The 19,855-nt window shown below is 44.7% G+C and overlaps 1 protein-coding gene across 3 annotated transcripts in view; it reads left to right on the forward strand.

The window, feature by feature from the left end:
* Window positions 1–817: 817 nt before the first annotated feature.
* The window catches only part of Tbl1xr1 (TBL1X/Y related 1), a 151,371-nt gene continuing 132,333 nt past the window's right edge, over window positions 818–19,855 (forward strand). For 2 of the 3 annotated variants that reach the window (XM_055625970.1, XM_055625974.1), the window contains exon 1: window positions 818–1,054. The gene's annotated coding sequence lies outside the window, so the exon portion shown is untranslated. Of the gene's footprint in view, window positions 1,055–13,879; window positions 13,991–19,855 lie in introns of all 3 variants that reach the window. The other variant, XM_055625971.1, reaches the window with a different exon arrangement.

A 19,855-nucleotide genomic window follows, 5' to 3' on the forward strand; every position in this document is an offset into this window, starting at 1 on the left:
CTGTGGCTTGATTTCCGCGCAATGGGAACTGACCGAGTAAACCTTCCAAGTAAGACCCAGCAGGCGAGTCCCACATTTGGGCGCACAAACTCCCATCACAGCTTAGCGTTGGCACCAAAGCCCTCTCGCCGTCTGCGCGCCGGGGCCCCCAGCCCGCCGGTCAGCTCCCAGCAGACCGAGCACCTTTCCAGGTACGCTTCCGAGCAGGCGTGTTTACGCGCCGGCGGAGCGCGCGGCGCCCTGCACGCGAAGTCCACGCGGGAAGAGCGCACCGAGCGCCCGCCACCAGCCTCCCCGCCCCGCTGAACCGCTCCGGGCGAGGGGAGCCGAGCGCCACCCAGGCGGCCCCGGGACAGCCGGGGCTGCGGGCTCTGGGACCGAATGTGCCGCGAGCCGGGCCGCCAGCGCCGCCGCGAGCGAGGGAGGGCGGGTGGAGGGAGCGCGGAGCAAGCGGGGAAGCGGAGACGGGAGACTGGAGCCGCGAATCTGCCGCCGCCGCCCCCACCGCCGCGCGGCCCCGCCCCCGGCACGCCCCTCCCCCACCGCGCTCCTCCCCTCCCCTCCCCCCAGCGCCCCTCCCCCTCGAGCGTCCCTTCCCCCCTCCCCCAGGCTTGGGTTCCCTTCCCCCTCGCCTCTCCTCCTCCGGGCTCCCTTCCCCCTCCACGCTCCCTTTCCCTGCCCCCCCCCCCGGGTCCTCCTCCCCTCCCCCTCCCCGCTCCCTCCTCCCCGCGCGCCCGGCGCAGGCCGCTCGGGTTTGTTTTGCTGCGCGGCCGCCGCCGCCGCCGCCGCCGCCGCGGGCCCGGAGCTCATTTGTGCCTGGCTGGTCCCCGCGCTCCCCGGTGCCGAGCCGGAGCCGTTGGCCGCTCGCGCGCTTGGCTCTCTCCCTTAGTAACAGCTCCCCTCCTGCCTCGGTGCTGCGCCCTGCCCCCGCGCCCCTCCCCCGCCGGACCCGCCGCCCGGCTGTCAGCGCCCGCACCCCAGGGCGCCTCGGGGTGCCGACGGCGGCCAGGAGGGGAGCGCCGCGCGTCCGGGAGGGGACAGCGTCGCCCAGCAGGTGAGCGCGGGCCGGGGGCGGCGGGCGCCGCGAACTTGGCCTGGGAGCGGGGGAGGGGCGGCTGCGCTCACGTGCTGCCCCCCGGCTCGGGGTGGACCGGCGGCGGGAGGCGCTCGGCCCGGGCGGGCGGGCGTGCGTGCGTGCGGGCGCCGGCTGGATGCGGGGCCGTGGCCGCCCGTGCTTGCCTTTAACCGGGGGAGTCAGCCGGGCTCGGGATGGGCGCCCGGGCGCGCGGGCTGCAGCCGCCCGGTCGCGCTCCCCTCCCGGCCGCGGCGCGCGGAGACCCCGGGCGGCGGCGGGGACCGCGGGCGGCTGTTGGGGCGCGGGCGGGGGAGGGGCGCGGCTCGGCCTCGCTCGCTCGGGACGCGCGTGTGGGCACCTTGTGCCCGTGGGCTCTCCAGAAGGAGGCCCTGGCCGCAGCCTCGGTAAAGTTGGGTCAGAAGTGTATACAGTTGGCAAACTTATTGCCAGCTTCCTGGTAAGTTTCGGGGTGGCACTGGTACACAAGTCACATTATCTTCTGACAGTATAGAGGCCACGTTGTGAGTGTTTGCTTGGTGACTTCCTCCTTGCAACCGATGTCTTTTTTTTTTTTTTTTTTTTTTTTAGAACAGGGGCAGACTTTCATCTAAGTGTAATTCCATGTTGAAAGGCAGCTCGAGGGGAGCCTTGCATGTGTTTTAGAGTGTTCGGTAATTTTGGAAGTTCTCAATTTGGATTAAATTTAGGTTGTGAAAATGGTCCGTTCTGTGTAACATTTGGGTTGGGTAGGTTTTAGGAAACACTCTCTTTGTTAGGTTACCAAACACTGAAAATAATTTGGTGATCGCACAGAATTGTTGGAACGTATCTAAGCATTACATTTCCTCAGAGTCTGAAGTTTTCCTAAAACCTTGGACTTCACAGGCCCCTGGGTGAAGGGTTTCCCTACCTATGTCCTGTACAGTTAATTAGGGAAGTTTACAGTTGCCTTTCTTGTTTTCCATATAAGAACCTTATGCTGCTCTAAACATGTTAAATAAAATATGGTGGGTGAAATGGTGTTTTTAGTTTGAATCTTGAGATCCCCCACGAGTGTAAAGTAACTACTCTCCACCCCTATCCCCCTCCAAATCACTTGGGATAATACAAAGGCCCTGTCAAACTGATTTAGTTTAGTTAGAATGATTTGCAGTATCCTGATGAACCATTGAAGGTAGTGAGTTTGGGGTTTCCCTGTGTGATTCATGTTCATTTTTGTTAAATAAGAGCCATGCTTATTGGAGTACTTCAGTAATCCCGACTTCCTGGGACTGTGTGTTCTCACCACTTTAATAAGTTTATAGTCTGGGGAAGTAGGGCATCTTTATCTCCACAAAAACACTGTGTATCAGTTGGATTGAATCCTGTGAGCTAATGGCAAACTTCCCAAATTACCACTGAGAGTTCTAGAAACGGTTGGCATTTACCTATGGGGGAGGGGAGGCAGGACGCGACCGTGCCTGAAAGGAGTTAGCCCTGTGTGCACTTAGCTCCTAAGCAGAGGCTTTTCTGCGGCCTTGGAATTTTTCTATTAGTTTTGCTGTCCTGCAAGGCATGAAGTCTGTGATCACAAACACTAAACACTTCCTTCTTTTCTTGTTTGAATAGAGTCAGATCGCTAGAATTTAGGACAAATGCTAACCTGTGGGGGAAGAAAACAATGTACAAAGTTAAACAACTTAATTAACTTGTTAATGACTTCAAAATGTTTGCACCTTGACCCTCCCTTTGAAGCACACTTCTAATCTGTCCATGTTACATGGGAAACTGGTGGGAAATGGAGCAGTTTCTTAGTTTGAATTTTTGTTTTCTTTTTTTGGCAATATTGGGAATTGAGCTAGAGTGTCTCTCTAAGTTAGCCAAGTGTTCTGCCACTCAGCCCAGCCTTGAGATTCTATTTTGTATTAACTTTTGTTGAAGACCCGTTAAACATCTTAGCTTTTGACATAAGCCTGAGAACCTCTTTTGATACTTGTAGTTTCCATCTAATTAAGGTGTTTGCAAGACTGATTATCATAATGCCTGTCTGCCAAGGGAACAAGAAATAACTGCTTCCTGTGACCTGGGAAGCTTTCAAGCCAGTGAGCAGAAAGGGTAGCTACTGCTTCATAAACATAGATTTCTGATAAAAAGGTGTGTGACAGTTTTGGATCTTCGAAGCTTTAACCTGTTGAATAAATGTGCTAGTTCACGTACTGTGATGAAGTGTAACTATAGTGTGGTCAGATGGTGTGGACAAATGAATTTCCCCACACAGTTCCTCCTGGGATGGTTATTATGGACATTGAACACATTTAGATAGAGTTAGTAGAAATAGTTTGTTAGGTTTGTTACTTACAAACAAACAGAGAAATGCATTGGAACTCAGGGGGGAGAGATGGTAGACACGTTGGCGCTGGTTAGAACTGTTTTTCTAGTACATGTGAATTTGATTCATTTTCAGAAATAATATTTATGGTGTACATCCCTAAAGTGGGAAGAGAAAGCTGTGAGCAGAGACATTTACATTTTGTCCTCAGACCTTCCCTGGGGCTGTGTAGCAAGGAATCATTCACTTTGCCTGCTGAACTGCTACCATCACCAGGCTTGTGTAAGAGCTGATTTTCATGAGGTTTGAGCACTTACCGCCTTTGGTGTCATAACCAGTAAGAGTACAATTGTCCTCTTACCAGACAGCCAGAGGGACAGACTGCCTGAGCCACCTCTAGGAGGTGTGAGGTGCTGCTTGTCATCTAGACTGATCCCCTGTGATGACATGGACAGGTCCTCAGAAGGCGGCTGCTGGCCTTCTTTCTGACCCTACTTCCTTGCTCTTTCTTGATGACCGCTTGTGACACATCTCCCTGCTGCTTTGGCAGGCTTGGTTTTCTGATTTCCTGACAGACCTTGTGTTTCTAATAAGGTTGCGCTTTGAGGTTCTTCTCAGGTGATGGCATGGGTGGATGATAGTCTAGGAGTCCTACCATCCTGCTTAAGCCTTTGAACTGGCTGCTGAGGTAGTGCCTTGTCAGCTGTTGTGTTTCCTAATGTTAAAGGTAGCCGCCAAATACCAGCAGCAGAAAGAGAAAATGAAGAATGGAAAGCCAAGTGTGGCCAGCGGTCCTCACAAGTGCGCATTTGAAAGCTCTGAACGAAGAGCCCTGCATTTTGTGAGCAAGGGTTCTTTGGGGTAACTCCTTAGTCTGTCCCTTAAAGGCTGGTGTCCTTGAGGGCATTTAGTTCTTGAGCCTTCACTTTAGTTTTCTGCCTTGTGTCAGAGAATTGAGACAGTGGAGTGGTGGGATGTGTGGTTCTCAGAACCGTGTTTGACTTGCCAAGCATTGCCTGAGTGTCAATGGGTTGTGAGGTGGTTTCCTTGTATTACATTTTACATCCTGTTACTCCTTTCAGTGGGTGTAATGCCACCAAAGCCCATGGCAGGTCTGTTTCCATAGTTCCTGGGCAACATTCTTGAAATAAAGTTAGCATAATTTATTTATTCTCAAAGTTGTGATGGAGGCTGGCGCATGAAGAATTAGATTGTATTGTCAACACTTCCTTGGCCTGTCCATTTCCTTGATCTGTGTGGTTACAGGGCAGAGGGTTGGGGTGGGTGGGGTGGGACTATACCTGTAGCTTGCTTACTATGTCTTCTGATGCTTGCTCTTAGGCTTCAAACATTTTTTAAGTTTTTAAATAAAAAGGAATTTTTGAAGCTGAGTCCAGTAGGACTTCTGACCTGCCTTACAGGTGGATGTTTTTTCTGCTTTCTACCCTTTGACCGTTTATACTCCATGTCTTCAGCTGTCAAGACGGCTTTTCTCAGGACTTCTTGCTCTGGTCTTAGGCCCATTCTTTTGTTGTGTTTTGTTTCCACCACACTCAGCTCAGCAGTACTAGTGCTGTGTGTCAGGACTATACTGGTGTGTTGACAAGTCCTTGTGACAATTTGAGCAGCTGGTACCCTAAATTTAACTGAGGAACAGAGGCTCAGGTAGTGAACGGTGAGAGCGGAAGCTTGAGCGCACTGTGGCTCTGAGGCCACTGTCTTCTGGCCTCAAGACAGGAATCCAGGAACGTGGGAGAGCTTTAGGTTTGGTCATTGCGTTGATGTTCCTGTTTTTCTGAGCAGATTTGTTCTCTTATCTACTGTAACTACTAATGTGTCATTTGTTTAAGGTACTGATTTTTATCACTTAGGTTCTCCCCTGGAAAGTCCAAAATGGTTGGCTCTTTCCAAGTGTTGTGAGGTCATGGGCTCCCACATGGCTTTTAGGGCTCTTTTCTACGGATTCCACTTTCCATGCCCCTCTTGCAGCTGGACTCTTGCCTGCCTCTCAGATTCCTTAGCTGCTCTCTCTGTCTTTGTTTTACTTGTGACCTTCCTCCCCCACTTTTTTTTTTTTTTTGCCTAGTTTCAGCCCTGTATCTTGAGAACTCTCTTTTGCAGCCATGACATGTTCAACTCTGATTCTGTTGCATTTTGTGCACGTAGCAGTCAGTCCCTTTCCTCTTGCTCTTGCTTTGTTTGTGGATATAGGCCATGGTGTGCCATTGGGAGGTGCTGTGCTTCCTGAGGGGGAGACCTGTGTTCCTCAGGGAATTTATCAAAGTTGTTGGCATTGTAGCAAGAGCTCAAATATTATTTCTACATAAAAATGACGCGTGTTGTTTCAGTGAGCAATAGTATCCGTCCCTGTTCCATGATACGCTAGAATCTTCTTTCTGACATCTCAAGCTTAGTAGTATTACAGACATGGGGGACTGCTTTGTTAACTCAATTTTAATGCTGCTGGAGTGGACAAGGGAAAAAAAAAAAAACTTGGTTCATTCTTAGTGTTTAGTGAAAGTGGGTAGGTTTGTCCTTTTTTTTTTTTTTTTTTGACACAGGGTTTTTCTGTGTAGCCCTGGCTGCCCTGGAACTTAATCTGTAGACCACCGGGCTGGCCTGGTAGAAGATTCACCTACCTGTGCCTCCTAAGTGCAAGGATCAAAGGCGTGTGTCACCCACCACCTGGCCAGGGTTGTCCTTTTAGCTAGACTAGTAGCTGCAGTATTAAAGGAGAACGTGATTCCGATTGTCACCCACTCAGCCTCATCCAGCTGCACACACAGTGTCTTATCTGAAGTCCTGGGAGTTTTGGTTTTTTTCCTTTATATTTTAGCATGTACATTATGGGGATCTTGAGCCTGAAGGTCATTTTTGTTTCATGTGCACGTTGTACCATAGCATAAAGTGATTTCATGTTTTAGTATTGCCTGGTTTTCTAGTGTCATGTCATCTGAGGTTGGGGTTGAGTTTATGTTTGGGTCTGGTTGATGGTAAGAAATTTTTGGAGTTTTGGAGCATTTCAGATTGTGGGCTTTCTAATTAGGGTTGTTCAGCCTGTGTGTTTGCCAAGTATGATACTTAAAATTTCGGAATTTGTGTGTGTTGAGACAAGATCCCAGGCTTATTTTGAACTGAGTGTAGTTGAGGCTGGTCTTATTCCTTTCCCATTTCTGCATTGTTACTGTTTGAGGTGTGCTATTCTGGCTGTTGCTTTCTTTAAAACTGTAAAAGACTTCTTTATTTTTCTTTCTTTTATGCATCTGCTTTTTGGAGAGGCTCACTGTGTATGCAGCCTCTGCTGGTCAGGAACTTGGAGCAGTCCTGCCTCTGCCCCTGAGTGCCACTATCATATCCTGCTAGAAAGTAGTGTTTTTACCACGGCCTTTTCATTCAGGCTTTCCTTGGCAGGTATGTACCTAAATAAAACTGGGTTTTTAGCTTTCTTTGGTTATAACATTCTGATGAAGACTGGAGCTTGATCTGAGCCATAATTTTTAACATACCAGCATTTAACATAGGACTGTCTATTCAGTGCATGTGGGTGTAATCTACCGGAAGGACTCTGTCTTAGCCATCTCCTCTCTGAAGGTTTTTATGGCATAGTGGTACTGTTTTCATTTCTAGTCCACCAGGGTAATTGACACCGAAGGTAACTAATTTGACGTTATGTCCTTTCAAAATGTTTAATGTAGAGTTTAAAAATGTGTGCTTTCCAGCATGATTTTGAGTTGAACAAAATGCTGCTTTGAAACTGTGACTCAGAACGAACATAAGGCATGCTAGAGCTGGAAGCACTCAGGTGAAGGAAGAAACTGCAAAGAGGGGGGTAAGGAGCACAGGAGGAGGATGGGTGTTGAATGGGCACCAGACAGTGCAGCTGTGGAGTCTGCCACTTGTGAATGTCCTCCCTGGGTTTTCCTGAGGAGGTAGAATGTAAAAACCAGAAGGTGGTGATGAAGTCCGAGATAATCATTCCATCAACTTAATAGAGTATTTTCTTCCTGTGATTTAGAGACAGTGTTGCTCTGTAGTGCTGTTTGACCTTGAACTCCTGACCTTCCAGCCGTAGCCTCCCAGCCAGTAGATACAGATGTGTTCACCAGGTCTGGCTCCATTAACTATTGACACTTGCCCTTCTTCCCACATCTCCTCCTGCCCCTGTCTCTCAAATGCTGGGATTGTAGGATGAGACAACACGACTGGTGCTTTTTCTGTATTTTAAGTAAAGTCGTAGTTCAAAATTTTTATTAGTACAGTGAACTTTACTTTTTAGGAATTAGATGTTAATCTACAAGATTCTCTCTCTTTTTGAGGCAGAGTTCCATGCTGTCCCAGGATGCCCTCCTGCATGTCTCGCTGAGGATGGTGTTGGACTTGTGGGTTGACCTCCAGCTCCTATTGCGGGGTTACGAGAGTGCTCTGGACACTCTGTATGTGCGCTCCGCTGGGGTGGGTGGGATCCAGGACTGCACTCTCACTGGGCTAGCACTTGGTTTCTTTTCTCTTTTTGCTCTGAGGTCAAAGGTATTAGTGGGTTTTTTTCTTTTTCTTTGTGCTCTGGAAGGCAGAGTGTTGGGAAGAGGTAATCAGTGACTTTTTAAGAAATGTACAGGTTCGTGGTTTTGTTACTGGTGTATGTTTGCTTGAATGGTGGCAGCATTTTAACGTGGATCCAGTGCTAAGTCAGCAGCTTTAGTTTGATTTTTAATGATAACTGTTGTAATCTTTCCATGTATGGTGTGTGTACTCCAACAGTTGTTGCATGCCTGTGGAGGTCGACTTCTGAGAGTCATTTCTTTTCTTTGCATCCTCATGCGGCTGGGTGTTGTGCTCAGGTCTTCAGGCCTGGTGGCAGGTGCCTGTTTGCCTGTGAGGTATCTTGCCATTCTTTTTATTTTCTTTTGCAGTGCTTGGGATTGAGCCCAACAGATGATAAACTCCCCCCCCCCCAACCATGGGGAGAAATAATTTAGTTTCTGTAAATTTTTATCAAGGCCATTAGTGAAATACTATCAAAAGTTTTCTCACTCACTTAGCTCATAATTCAGTCAGTATGCTCAGTATGTCACTTCTGTTGAAATGTGAAGCCTGTCAATTAAAATATTAAACATTTATTACATTTATTTTGTGTGTGAGTATATGTGTATATTGTACTATGTGTGGGGGTTAGAGGACAAATTGCAGCAGAGTTTTGTCCTTCCATCATGTGGGTTCTAAGGATCAGACTGAGACTTTTTGCCAGTTCCAATTCTGTTGTTGTTTTATGTTTGTTTGTTTTAGAGACAAAGTCTCATGTTAGCCCAGTTGGTCTTGTTAGAGCTCAGGATTGTCTTGAACTGATGGATTCTGCTGCATCCCAAATGCTGGGATTGTAGGCATGTATCACATGCCCAGCTCAGTTCAGACTTTTGTACAATTATGTGCTGCCCAAATATGTATTTATTTTAGTTATTGGGGTGGGGCACCTGCGGTGGTGCACACTGTGTGGGGGTTGGGAGAGAATGTGGGGCCGTCAGTTCTCCTTCCACGTGATTCCACGTGGGTCCTGGGGATGGAATTCAGATCTTCAGGTTTGGTAGTGTTCCTGCTGAGCCATCCTGCCAGACCTCAGTTAAGCATTTTAAAAAAATCTTTTAAGTTGGTTGTGGTGACCTATTAATTCCAGGGAAGTTCAATGCCAACCTGGTATAAATCCAGTGAGACTTATTTCAGAAAAGTAAAACTGAAAAGGAAAAAAGAAGTTTTAGTCTTTTAATTTGGATAATTGAAGAGGGAAGAAAGCGAGCCAGGTAAGGTGGTCATGGCCTATAATGCCTGAGGTCAGGATGCTGAGAGGGAGGTTGCCAGTTCAGGTTGCCTGTCCTGGGCTGTGGCCATCAGTTAGGGAGACAGAGCTGTTATTTCTCCCACCTTTCCACCCAGTTTCTAAAAGAGCTAAATACATTTTTTTCTGGTAACATTTCATATTTATTACTCTGATTCACTGACAGAATTAGAGCTGTTACATGATGAGGATTGTTAGAATGTTTTTGTTGTTGGGTTTTGTTGTTTATTGAGTCAGGGTTTTACTATATACAGCTCTGACCAGCTTGGAATTTGTTTTGTCAACCAGACTGGCCTTGAACTCACAGAAATCTGCCTGGGTCTGCCTCCTGGATGCTGGGATTCAAGGCCTGGGCCACCACTCCACATGTTGGTATTTATTGTAGCTGGTGTTGTTTAAAGTTGGTAAATAAAAATACAGTTGTGGTTGTCCAGCAAGACCTAAGTAATCTTATTTCAAAAGCAGTGCTTTGTCAGAGGTTTTGGGAGTCAGGTGAAAGCCTGTTCTCTTAGGCTGCTCCTTGACTTTAGTGTTGTGGTAATCTTTGGTTTGGAAGGATTTGTGTCACTGTGTGGATTCTGCACAGCTCTTAATATGACATGGCAATTGTATTGACTCTGCTTTTGGCTGTGATTGCTGTCACTTACAATTGTGTCACTTGTACTTATCCATTGGCAGTTTAGACCTTGTCTTGCCTTCAGTAATTTGTGTACCTCATATTCGGCTTCAGCTGAAGCAGGTGGAACACTCTGTTCATGCTAAGGTCTGCTGCACTAATGAGGGGTCAGCCTTCCCAAGGCAGTGCCCTCTCTGTAGTAACTGGGGGCTGCATAGGGTCTGGCAGCAGACTCCGACTCTGCATGCTACTGTGCGGAAGAGCTGGCTCCAGGTGGTGCTGGTTTGATTCCTTTCACTCCTATTTACCTGTGGATACTTTTGTGAGATCATGTGGCTATTACAGTTGGTTTCCACACCTGGAAGTGGAAAGAAAGCATAGTTCTTTGTTCACTGAAATGAGAATGCATGTAGTTAGTATGGTGCCTGGCAAAAGGAGTTCCTCAGGTAATGCTAGCTGCTTCCTAGTGTCCTTTAATAATTAAAGAACATTATGTGTATACTAAGGATAGGTTTGTGCATGTGAGTCCAGTGTCCTCTGAGGCCAGGGAAGGGTGTCTGGTACCTTGGAGCTGTAGTTACTGGTGGTAGTGAGCCACCTGATACGGGTGCTGAGCGTCAAACTGATCAGTGAAACCTCTCTAGCCTGCTGGCCTTTGGGAAGTAGCAGAAGCTACAGATGTGTAGCTGAGGAGGTTGGGCAGTGTAGAGTTTTGCTATGTTTGAAGTGTGTAAGTTTTTTGTTTTTTGGGTTGATTTATTTATTTTGATTTTTGGTTTTTAATTTTGAGGCAGGTTCCCATGTAGCCCAGATTGTCGTGTAAATTCCATGTAGTGCAGCTTGACCTTGAATGCCTGGAAAAACAGTTTTAAAAAACCCTTTTGAAGTTTACTTTATTACATCATAGTATTTTTATATTGTATTTTGATTGTATTCCCCCCCACTCCATTTCTCTACCTAACACATTCGGGATCTAACTCTTACCCTACCTCCAACCTCACATTCTCCCTTTCTCTTAATTTACTCCCCCCCCCAGTCCAATTTTTGCTGCGATGTGCACATTGATGTGGTGTCATCCATTGGAGCATTTTTGACTCTTAAGTTAAACTGACTCCTTCTCCCAGAAGCTATCAGCTGTCATTGTCAGCTTAGCTAGGGGCCAGGGTTAATGAGCCCCTCTCTTTCTGTATGGGATTGTTGACTGGTCTTGATAATTGTGCAGGTCTTACACAAGTAAGCACAGCTGTTGAGAACTTACTAGCACACTGGTCCTGTCATGTAGAAGACACAGTTTAGTTCTCCTGAGCCTCTGGTTCTTAAAATGTTTTCTTACCCACTCTTCCTCCATGTTCCCTGAACCTTGAGAACACACGTAGGACTGAGTACTCCACAGATCTTTGTATTTTGACTAGTTGTGCAGTAGCTATCATCCACTGCACAAAGAAGCTTACCCCGTGAGACTGAAAGCTGTGTTGCACCAATATGTATATAGTCCATTTAGCAATATGATAGTAAGAATATCACTCCTGGGCCTTAGAACTCTGAAGCCATGGGTTCTTGGCCAAACTTACAGTGCCACACAGAAGTTTCTTCCTGTGGAACTGGCCTTGAAACAAAAGAAAAGAGAAGCCATTGGCTACCCCTGTAACATGAAGTGCCAGTGTTGTTATTATAGCTCGTGGGGTTCACAAATGGGTGAGACTTGCTGACTTCTCTTCTTCAGCAGCCTATGAAGTAACTTATACTACGAAAGTGAGCAAGCAGGGAAAAGCTTCCCAGTCACACCAGCTTCAGATCTCCCTTCATGTGACCATTCTTTTTAAAGCTATACATTTATTATAGTACTTAATAATAATTATTTTAGTATTCATTGAACTTGGGAACTATGAATTTAAATATAGAAATACAAATTTTTACATTTATGAGTTTAGAACCAGTATTTAGAATGGACCGGACGGAACAAATCCCATTTTGACTGTTGTACCAAGCCATGCAGGCCCTTCTTTTTGTAATTTCCTGTTCCTTTAGGTGGGTAACTTTCCTCCCTACCCCAAACTTCTGGGATAATGACTCTTGAGACTCAAAATATATTTACAAATGCGTAGGCCATATAGCTAAGCTCTTCTCTGACTAGCTCATAACTTAAAATAACACACTTACTCGAGTCTACATTCTGCCACAAGGCTGGTTTCCTCTCCTCAGGTACCATGCGTCTGTCCTCACATCTTCCCTGGTGAATCTCCAGCGCCTGACTTTTTCCCAGAATTCCCTTTGCCTGCTGGGTGACCCACCTTCTATTCTTTCTTATAGGCCATACATTTTTTTTTTTTAATTGAAAATGTTGCATCTATACAACACACAAGATATTCTGTCTACATTTCTCTCCTTTTTGGGTCGCTCCTGTGCAGGACTGGCTGCCCTGATATGCCTTCTTTGTCTTTCTGTCAGATGACTCCAGTAGTCTTGTAGAAACACTGGTAGGCTGTTCCCTTTGCTCTGACAAAGTGGCATAGAAATAATGTCTACAAGTTGAAAGGGGCTGCCCCCCCCCCCATTCTGAGACAATAGTTTATTATCTTTGAAAAACATAATATTGGCCAGTGAGGTGGCTGAGTGCCTGAGGGCGCTCACCACTGAGACTCAGCCTGAGGTCAGTAGGACTCATGTGCTGGAAGGAGAGAGACGACACCTCGAAGTTGTCCTTTGACCTGCACATGTGCCCTGTGGCTCTCCTGGGCCTACGTGCATATATGACATTACACACGGGTATATGGTATAACTTAATGGCTATGGTGTGAAGCTGGCTCAGGGTTTAGCTGTCAGTGTGCATAGTGGGAAGAAGGCTGCTGAGTGAGTTCAGGAATAAAGAAAAGTTTGGAAACATTTCATTTACCAACTTCCTTTCCATTATTTGCAAAGTGCCACATATATCTTACGGGTTTAAATAGAGTGGAAAATTGAGGACAAGCTCGAAAGAACAGTCCAAGGTGTGGAAACCGGGAAGTTCTGCAGCTTTATCAAGAGTTGCTCTGGCTCCTGCACTCTCCCCTCCCCTGACTGCTTGTAAACAGGAGAGCTCAAGAGCTTAGCTGCTCAGGAGGTTGCTGAGTTCTTTGTTTTGGGGGAGGGGGTTGGCTGTCCATCTTCAGTTATTTTTTGTTTTTGTTTTTTCTTTTTTTTTTTTTTTTGGAGAAAGCCCCACTCTGTATCCTGCTGGCCCCGAATTTGATATGTAGACCACCCTGGCCTCATACTTGTAGTTATGCCTGCCATGGACTCTGGCTCCATAGTGCTGGAATTACCCAGAGGGCTCCGGGCTCAGGTCTTGTTCAGCAGCCTCACATATTTTTTGATTCTTTGAGGTTTTGTTTTTCTACTTGAAATTGAATATTTTTCTCATGAGAAGTTAGCCACTAAAATTTTTATTAGCATTTTTATTTGGATTGTTAATTTTTATAATGTTTTGTTATAAAGTTTTATGGGTTTTTGAATGTCTGTATTTCTGTTTTAAATTCCTGTTGTCTTCAGCATTTGACTTCACGTACATTGAAGTTTTCCACCAATCTGTTGTTTTTAGAATATGTAGCAGAAAACACCTTTACGTCTGTTATCGCTCACTGTGGAGCTGTTCATTGATGTCAGTCACCTTCCCTTTCTGTTTCCTCAAAAGGGCCACACAGTCTATAATCTCAGCAAGGCAGGGTAAGGAGGATTGCAACTAGTAGCTAGCTTGCGTACTGAGTCCTGGATAGCCAGGGCTATGGTGAGATTTGGTCCCCAAAAATGTCAACCAAAAACCAAAAAGGCTGAGTAGATTACATTTGTAATCCTAATACCTGGAGGTGGAAGCAGGAGGGTCAGGAATTCAAGGCTGGCCTTGGTTACAGAACAAGTTCAAGTTAGTCTGGGCCACATGAAACTGGGACCCACCAAACAAAACAACACAACACAACATCGAAAAAGCAGCCTTAATTACTAAAACCGAAAGCAGGGCAGTTATTTTTTAGTTTTTGAGTACTGCCTTCCGCTGACTGCACATCTCTTATTTCACAGTGACTTCCCCTCTGGCACTGCTTGTCCAGCCCTGGCAGCTTCAGACCCAGGGATGTGCTTGCTTCTGCCTCAGCTACTTTGTTCTTTGTCTCAGGCTCTGCCCTGGAATTGGTATGTAAAGTAATGCCCATCCTATGTGACTGTCTATATAGGTCCTTCATTACTGTTATCATTTTACCACGAAAAAAAAATCTTCCTCCATTGACACCTGGCCCCTCTGCATAGTTCAACGTTATGGGAGCAAGAATGGGTTTTGTTTTCCTCGTCATTTTCCCCAGTACCTAGAACAGGACCTAGAGGTGTTTAGTTAGTATTTTGATGCCTGTAATTTTTTTTTTCTTGACCAGCTGATAGCCTAAAATGGAGTTTACTCTTACCATAGGATACTGTAACAACTCTTTAAGAAGCCATTTATGGTGGGCTAGAGGAAGGTTAGATTAAATTGATATTTTCATAATGTTTGTAGCTAGTTCTTAGTAGTTGAATCATTCTGGGAAAGAATAGGTAAAGGGATAGTTGAATGTACTGATACTAACATATTTGTGCTAAGATAATAGTTTTTAACAAGTTACATTTCATTTCTTTCAGTCTGTATATTTCATCATCCCGTAATAGGAATGGGCTAAATATCATAGTTACAGTGGAGTTGAGGAAACTTTGCAGTTTACTTTCAGCTACATTTACCTGTTATGTGGAGGTGTCTAACGCAGATCTACTTCTTAAAGCTGGCAGTGAGGCAGAACTCAGGTGAGCTGTGCTATAGAGGGCCAAAGCAAGCTTTTAAAACGTGATTTTAAAAAAGGCCCTCATTGGCATACGTATACATCACTCTTACTGAATTACCCCCCTTTGGGAAGAGCACCAGGCCAGCTGGGCCATCTGTACAGCCAGAACCAGATCTGAGTATGAGGAATGTCATGACTACAACAGCCTAGCTGTTTTCACTCCCTCATAATAGTCCTTTACCTACTTGGAAGTAGAATGACAGTTTCTGAATTTGGTGACTTCTTTACTTTTACTAGGAGTTCCCTGGAGGACTCTAATCAGTGTAGCTTGGGAAGGGGCACCATAATTGTATTAGAATTTATAGCTTCCAAGTGCTGGAAGATGAGCTTGGGGATTGGCGTAGGTAGTCATTTATATAGGTGAAGGCCAGCCCTTTAGTTTACTCTGTATGTCACTTAAGATTGGTGTTTACTCAGAAGTGACATGTGTCTCATTACACCTGCCACCCAGCTGTTTCAATAACCTGTTTTAAAAATGAAAACCGAGGGTTCTTTTCAGTCTGTAGGCAGTGGGGTACTGATGGGGACTGCCCTCAGAATGAGCTCCACCTCAGTAGGATGTGATGGCACTGAAGGTACTGAGGGAGGGCATCAGTTCTTTATGCAAATATCTGACATTGTAATTTCTAAGGAAGAACATCTAAGATGTATTCTATTTATTTCATATGTATGTGTATGTATTTCTGTGTGGGGCTTTGCTCATGAGAGTGCAGATACTCATGGAGGCCAGAGGCTTCAGAGCCTCTTCTGGAGCACAAGTTAAGCTGCCTGACATGGGTTTTGGGAAGCAGCCTTGGGTTTTCTATATAAACATTACATGCTCTTTATTCTATATTTAAGTCATCTCAGTGTATCACAAAATTATAAGAAAACACTCCCCTCACCAGAGTAAAATGAGTAACTTGTGTACCTGCTCTGACCTAAGTTACTTAATTTCCTTTCCTTCCTTTTTTCTTTCTTTCTTTTTCTCCTCTTCCTCCTCCATTTTTCCCCCCTCTTTATCCTCCTTCTTCCTTCCTCCTTTTTTTTTGAGACAGAGTTTCTCTGTGTTGTACTGAAACTCTGTAGACCAGGCTGGCCTTGAACTCACAGAGATCCACCTGCTTCTGCTTTGCCTGCACTGCCCAGCTATTCAGTTTTTTTTTCTTTAAGTTAGCGGTTTTACTCTGTACCCCATGGTGGCCTACTCCCTCTTTACGCCAGATTAACCTCAAACTTGGGGTGACCATCTTGCCACCTTCACCTTACTGCTGGAGATTTGCAAGGTGAGTCATCACACCTGGCTGCCTCTTGAATTTTATTTGCTTCATTCTTACCATCCCGGATTCTGTGGATTGTTCTTACCATCTCATTACTCTCAGCCCTTTAATTATATATATGACTTAAACATGTTGATCAGATTACAAGGAAGATGAACAGTACTGATAATTTCTCAGATACCTCAGTTAAAATTGACTTTAAAGGAAAACTCATAACTAGCTGAAGAGAATCTGGTATTAGTTTATTTCATGAGGAGTGTAGAAACATGACTCATATCCTCTTAGATTGTAGAGACTACTAAAGAAATACCAACCAAACTAACTCAGGATTAAGGATGATTTTTTTTCCTCTCATGCATGCTTGGCAGGATGGTTTTGAAAATCAAAGCAGTGTTTAAGCATTAAGGTTTCACCTTGTTCTGTGTACACATTTTAGAAACATTGTATTAAGTAGATAATTTGAGAAAATTCTCTTTGAATTTGTAATTTTTAAAGCAAAATCCCTTTGAGTTTCAGGAGATAGCCCCTCTAACTACCTGATAGTCTGCACATGTAAAAAGTGTTTTGTAGTAGACAGATTGAGTGATGTGTGAGTGCTAAAGGGGGAGGAAAAGTAGGTGTTGGCCTGAATGTACCAGCTTGATCTTTTTTGGCAAGTGGTTTAGTTTCTGTCTAGCACAAGGTGTAAGGTGACAGGAAGGAGCAGGAGGCTGGAGGCAGGGGAGATTCTACTCTGCCAGAGGGCATTGTGTGTGTGTGTGTGTGTGTGTGTGTGTGAAGTGGAACAGCAAGGATTCAGCCCTACCTAGAGTGAGGTAGGGAAAAGACACTTAATTCTGTACAGAGTAAGGAAGTCCACTGTGTGGTTGGATGTGCAAGGGCACAGATTCTGGCTGTATTGTTACCTGTGTTCGGAAGTCTGCAGAAAGCATTGGGATCCTACCAGCATTCGTTGGATATTTCCTGACCCACCATGCCCCTCATTAACCTCAGTGGATCGCAAAATAAAACAAAAAAGAGGAATGTGGGAAAGGCTCGTATAGGGAAGAGCTGGTGTAGGTGGGGACTTGACAGGTGGGAGTCAAGAGGGGATGGAGTTAGAGTGGTCAATTCATTATATACAGGTATGAAATTATAAACAAATACAAGCAGTGGGGAATGCAGGAAATGGTAGAGAAAGCTCATTGCTGGCTGTGCTCCCTGGCTTACACTTCACCTTGGTTTCTAAAGAGCAGGGAAAGAAAGACTCATTGACTTATGGACAGAGCCCAAGTGGAAGAGAGTGTAGGACAGTGAGGATGCCTTGATTCAATGCCTCACTCATTTGAGGTCAGCCTCCAAGAGCTAGACTGAGCTAGGAACTGATTCTAATGGATGTAAGTGTTATTGACTTATAGCGTAGTCACTTCAGAAACTTTTTTCTTTCCTCCCTTCCTCCCTTTTTTGAGATGGGGTTTCAAGTAGCTCAGAATGGCCTTGAATTTATTTGGTGTGTAGTTGAGGAACTTCCTGCCTTCATCTCCCAAGTGCTGGGATAACAGGCTTGCTATCATACCAGTACTTTAAAAGTCTGTTTTTGTTTGTTTTTTCTTTTGGAGTGCTGGGTATGAACACAGGGTTCTTATCCTTGAGGCCAGTGCCCTTTCTCAGAGCAATACCTGTAGCCCTTTGCTAAAGATTTTAATTTTTCCCCCTGACTTCTATTCTTGATTGTAATTATACACGCTTGTTCTCTAAGTTTACTCTTGTGAGTTTATTTTATTTTGTGACAGTTTTAGATCTGGAGTAAGAACAGTTGTAGAAGTAGGGTAACTTTTCTTTGTACCTTTAATCCCCCTTTCCCAGCTGTTACTTGCATTTCCCGTTTTGCCCATTGGTATCTGTCTGGTGTTCCAGGATATCACACTGTGTTTTCAGTCTCCTTAGACTCCTCATGTCTTGGTAGCTTTCATTCTTTGTTTTCACTATCTTGACAGTTCTGAAAAACATTTGTCTGTATGATTGTCTTTGATTGTACTGAGGCTGTATGTATTTGGGGCCGTCTCAAATGAGACCATCTGGGTGTCTTAAGATGGTGCTAAAGTTGATTGTTTGATTCTGGTCCTATGTCCAGGTGTTGTCACTGGGAAGTGATTGTTCTCTGTGTTCACTGTGGGAGCTCAGCTCATGCAAGATCCAGCGTTCAGTTTGTGTAAAGCCCTCCAGTCAGCTTCCAGCTCAAAGAGAGAATATAACTGTGGGCAGAGATACAGATGACCTTTTCTTTCTGTAACATTTTTCTTAGTAGCTTCAGCATCCACAAGAGGTTTTTTCTGGGCAGTGGCTGTGGTTTGGCCCCACTCCTTCACACAATAGTTGTGTTCCCCCCATTATAAGAGATTGTTTATACTTGTTTATGTAGGTTTTATTATGTCACCCACTCGCTCATGCCTGTGTGGTCCTGTGTAGATTTCTTTTGTCCTTTGGGTTATAATTTAATACTTTTTCTAGAGGCCTGTTCTTTTAAAATTATTTTTATTTTTTTAGTTTTGTTTTTTCAAGACAGTTTCTCTTTGTAGTCTTGGGTGTCCTGGATTTGCTTTGCAGACCAAGCTGGCCTCGAACTCACCATGATCTGATCCACTTGCTTCTGCTTCCTTGAGTGCTGGGACTTTAATCGACTCAGGTGGTGTGCACCACCACATCCAGCAGAGAAACCTGTTCATTTCTCATGGTTCCTGCTTTTGTTTTTGTTTTGTTTTTTGAGACAAGTTCTCACTGTGCAGCCCTGGCTGTCCTAGAATGTATTGCATTGACGAGTCAGGTTGGCCTTCAACTCACAGAGATCCTCTTCCCTCTCCATCAGTGCTGGGATTAAAGGGGTGTGCCACCACCACACTGCCACTTAGCCTTCTTTGTGTTTAAGAACACATTACCTGTGGTTTCCTTTTAGCACTTTGAGATACAGTATATCCCAGGCTCACCTTGTGTTTCCTGTTCCACACCCACCATTTCAGCTCTTTCTCCCAAATTTCCCGAGTCCCTTTTATTTGAATTATAAGACATTTATTCTGTCCCAGGAAGCAAAATTAAACGAAGCTAATACAGAATCATATTAAGCTAATACTGACAGCTTGCAAAACTCATTGTTGTATTTTTGTTGGCTTTAACTTTTTTTAAAGAATTTTTAATTTTTAATCTTGTGTGTGTATGTGTGTGTGTGTGTATATATATATATATGTATATATATATATATATATTTGTATGTGTGGTGCATATATATTTACATGTGTGTGTTTGTGTGTGTTTGGTCCGAGGTCGATATTGGGGCTTCTCTCTCACTGCTTCCTGAACACTGGCTTTTCATGTGCGTTCTAGGGGTCTGCACTCCCTTCCTCATTTATGTGTCGCTTTACCGTCTGTGCTGTCTTTCTAGGCTTTAGTTTTATTCCTTAATATTCTTAATATTTTCTTTGCAATATCTAACTGAAACATGATTTGGTTGTTTCTCATTCTGATTATGAACGTAATGAAGTCGTATTTTTTAAAAGCACAAGTAATTGTAAAATATTTGAATTTTTGTGGATACACAGTCATTATAATTTTAGATTTAGATTTAAAAGTCGTTAAAGAGGTTAGTCTTCACAGGCTTGGTCTCCACTGACATGAGCATGTGAAGTGGTAAAATCTCTATTTCGTGTTAATAAGCAGTCTTATCCAAGAAACTAACAAAATAAAATGGCTAACCAGCTGGAATGGAGTTTTCATTTTGATGGGATATATACACTGTGTATATAAATGTATAGTCAAATTTTAGGAATTCAGACATCCTCAAATACTAAGAAACGGTAAGTTCTGTACATTGGAAAGGGAGTAGGAAAGTTTATTGATGGTTGTGGGTGGCTGGGAAGATGGTTGGTTGGTGTGGCCAAGCCATGCTACATTGCTGGAAT

Source organism: Psammomys obesus, unplaced genomic scaffold (assembly GCF_907164565.1).
Source record: "Psammomys obesus unplaced genomic scaffold, mPsaObe1.curated_primary_1811, whole genome shotgun sequence".
NCBI lineage: Eukaryota > Metazoa > Chordata > Mammalia > Rodentia > Muridae > Psammomys > Psammomys obesus.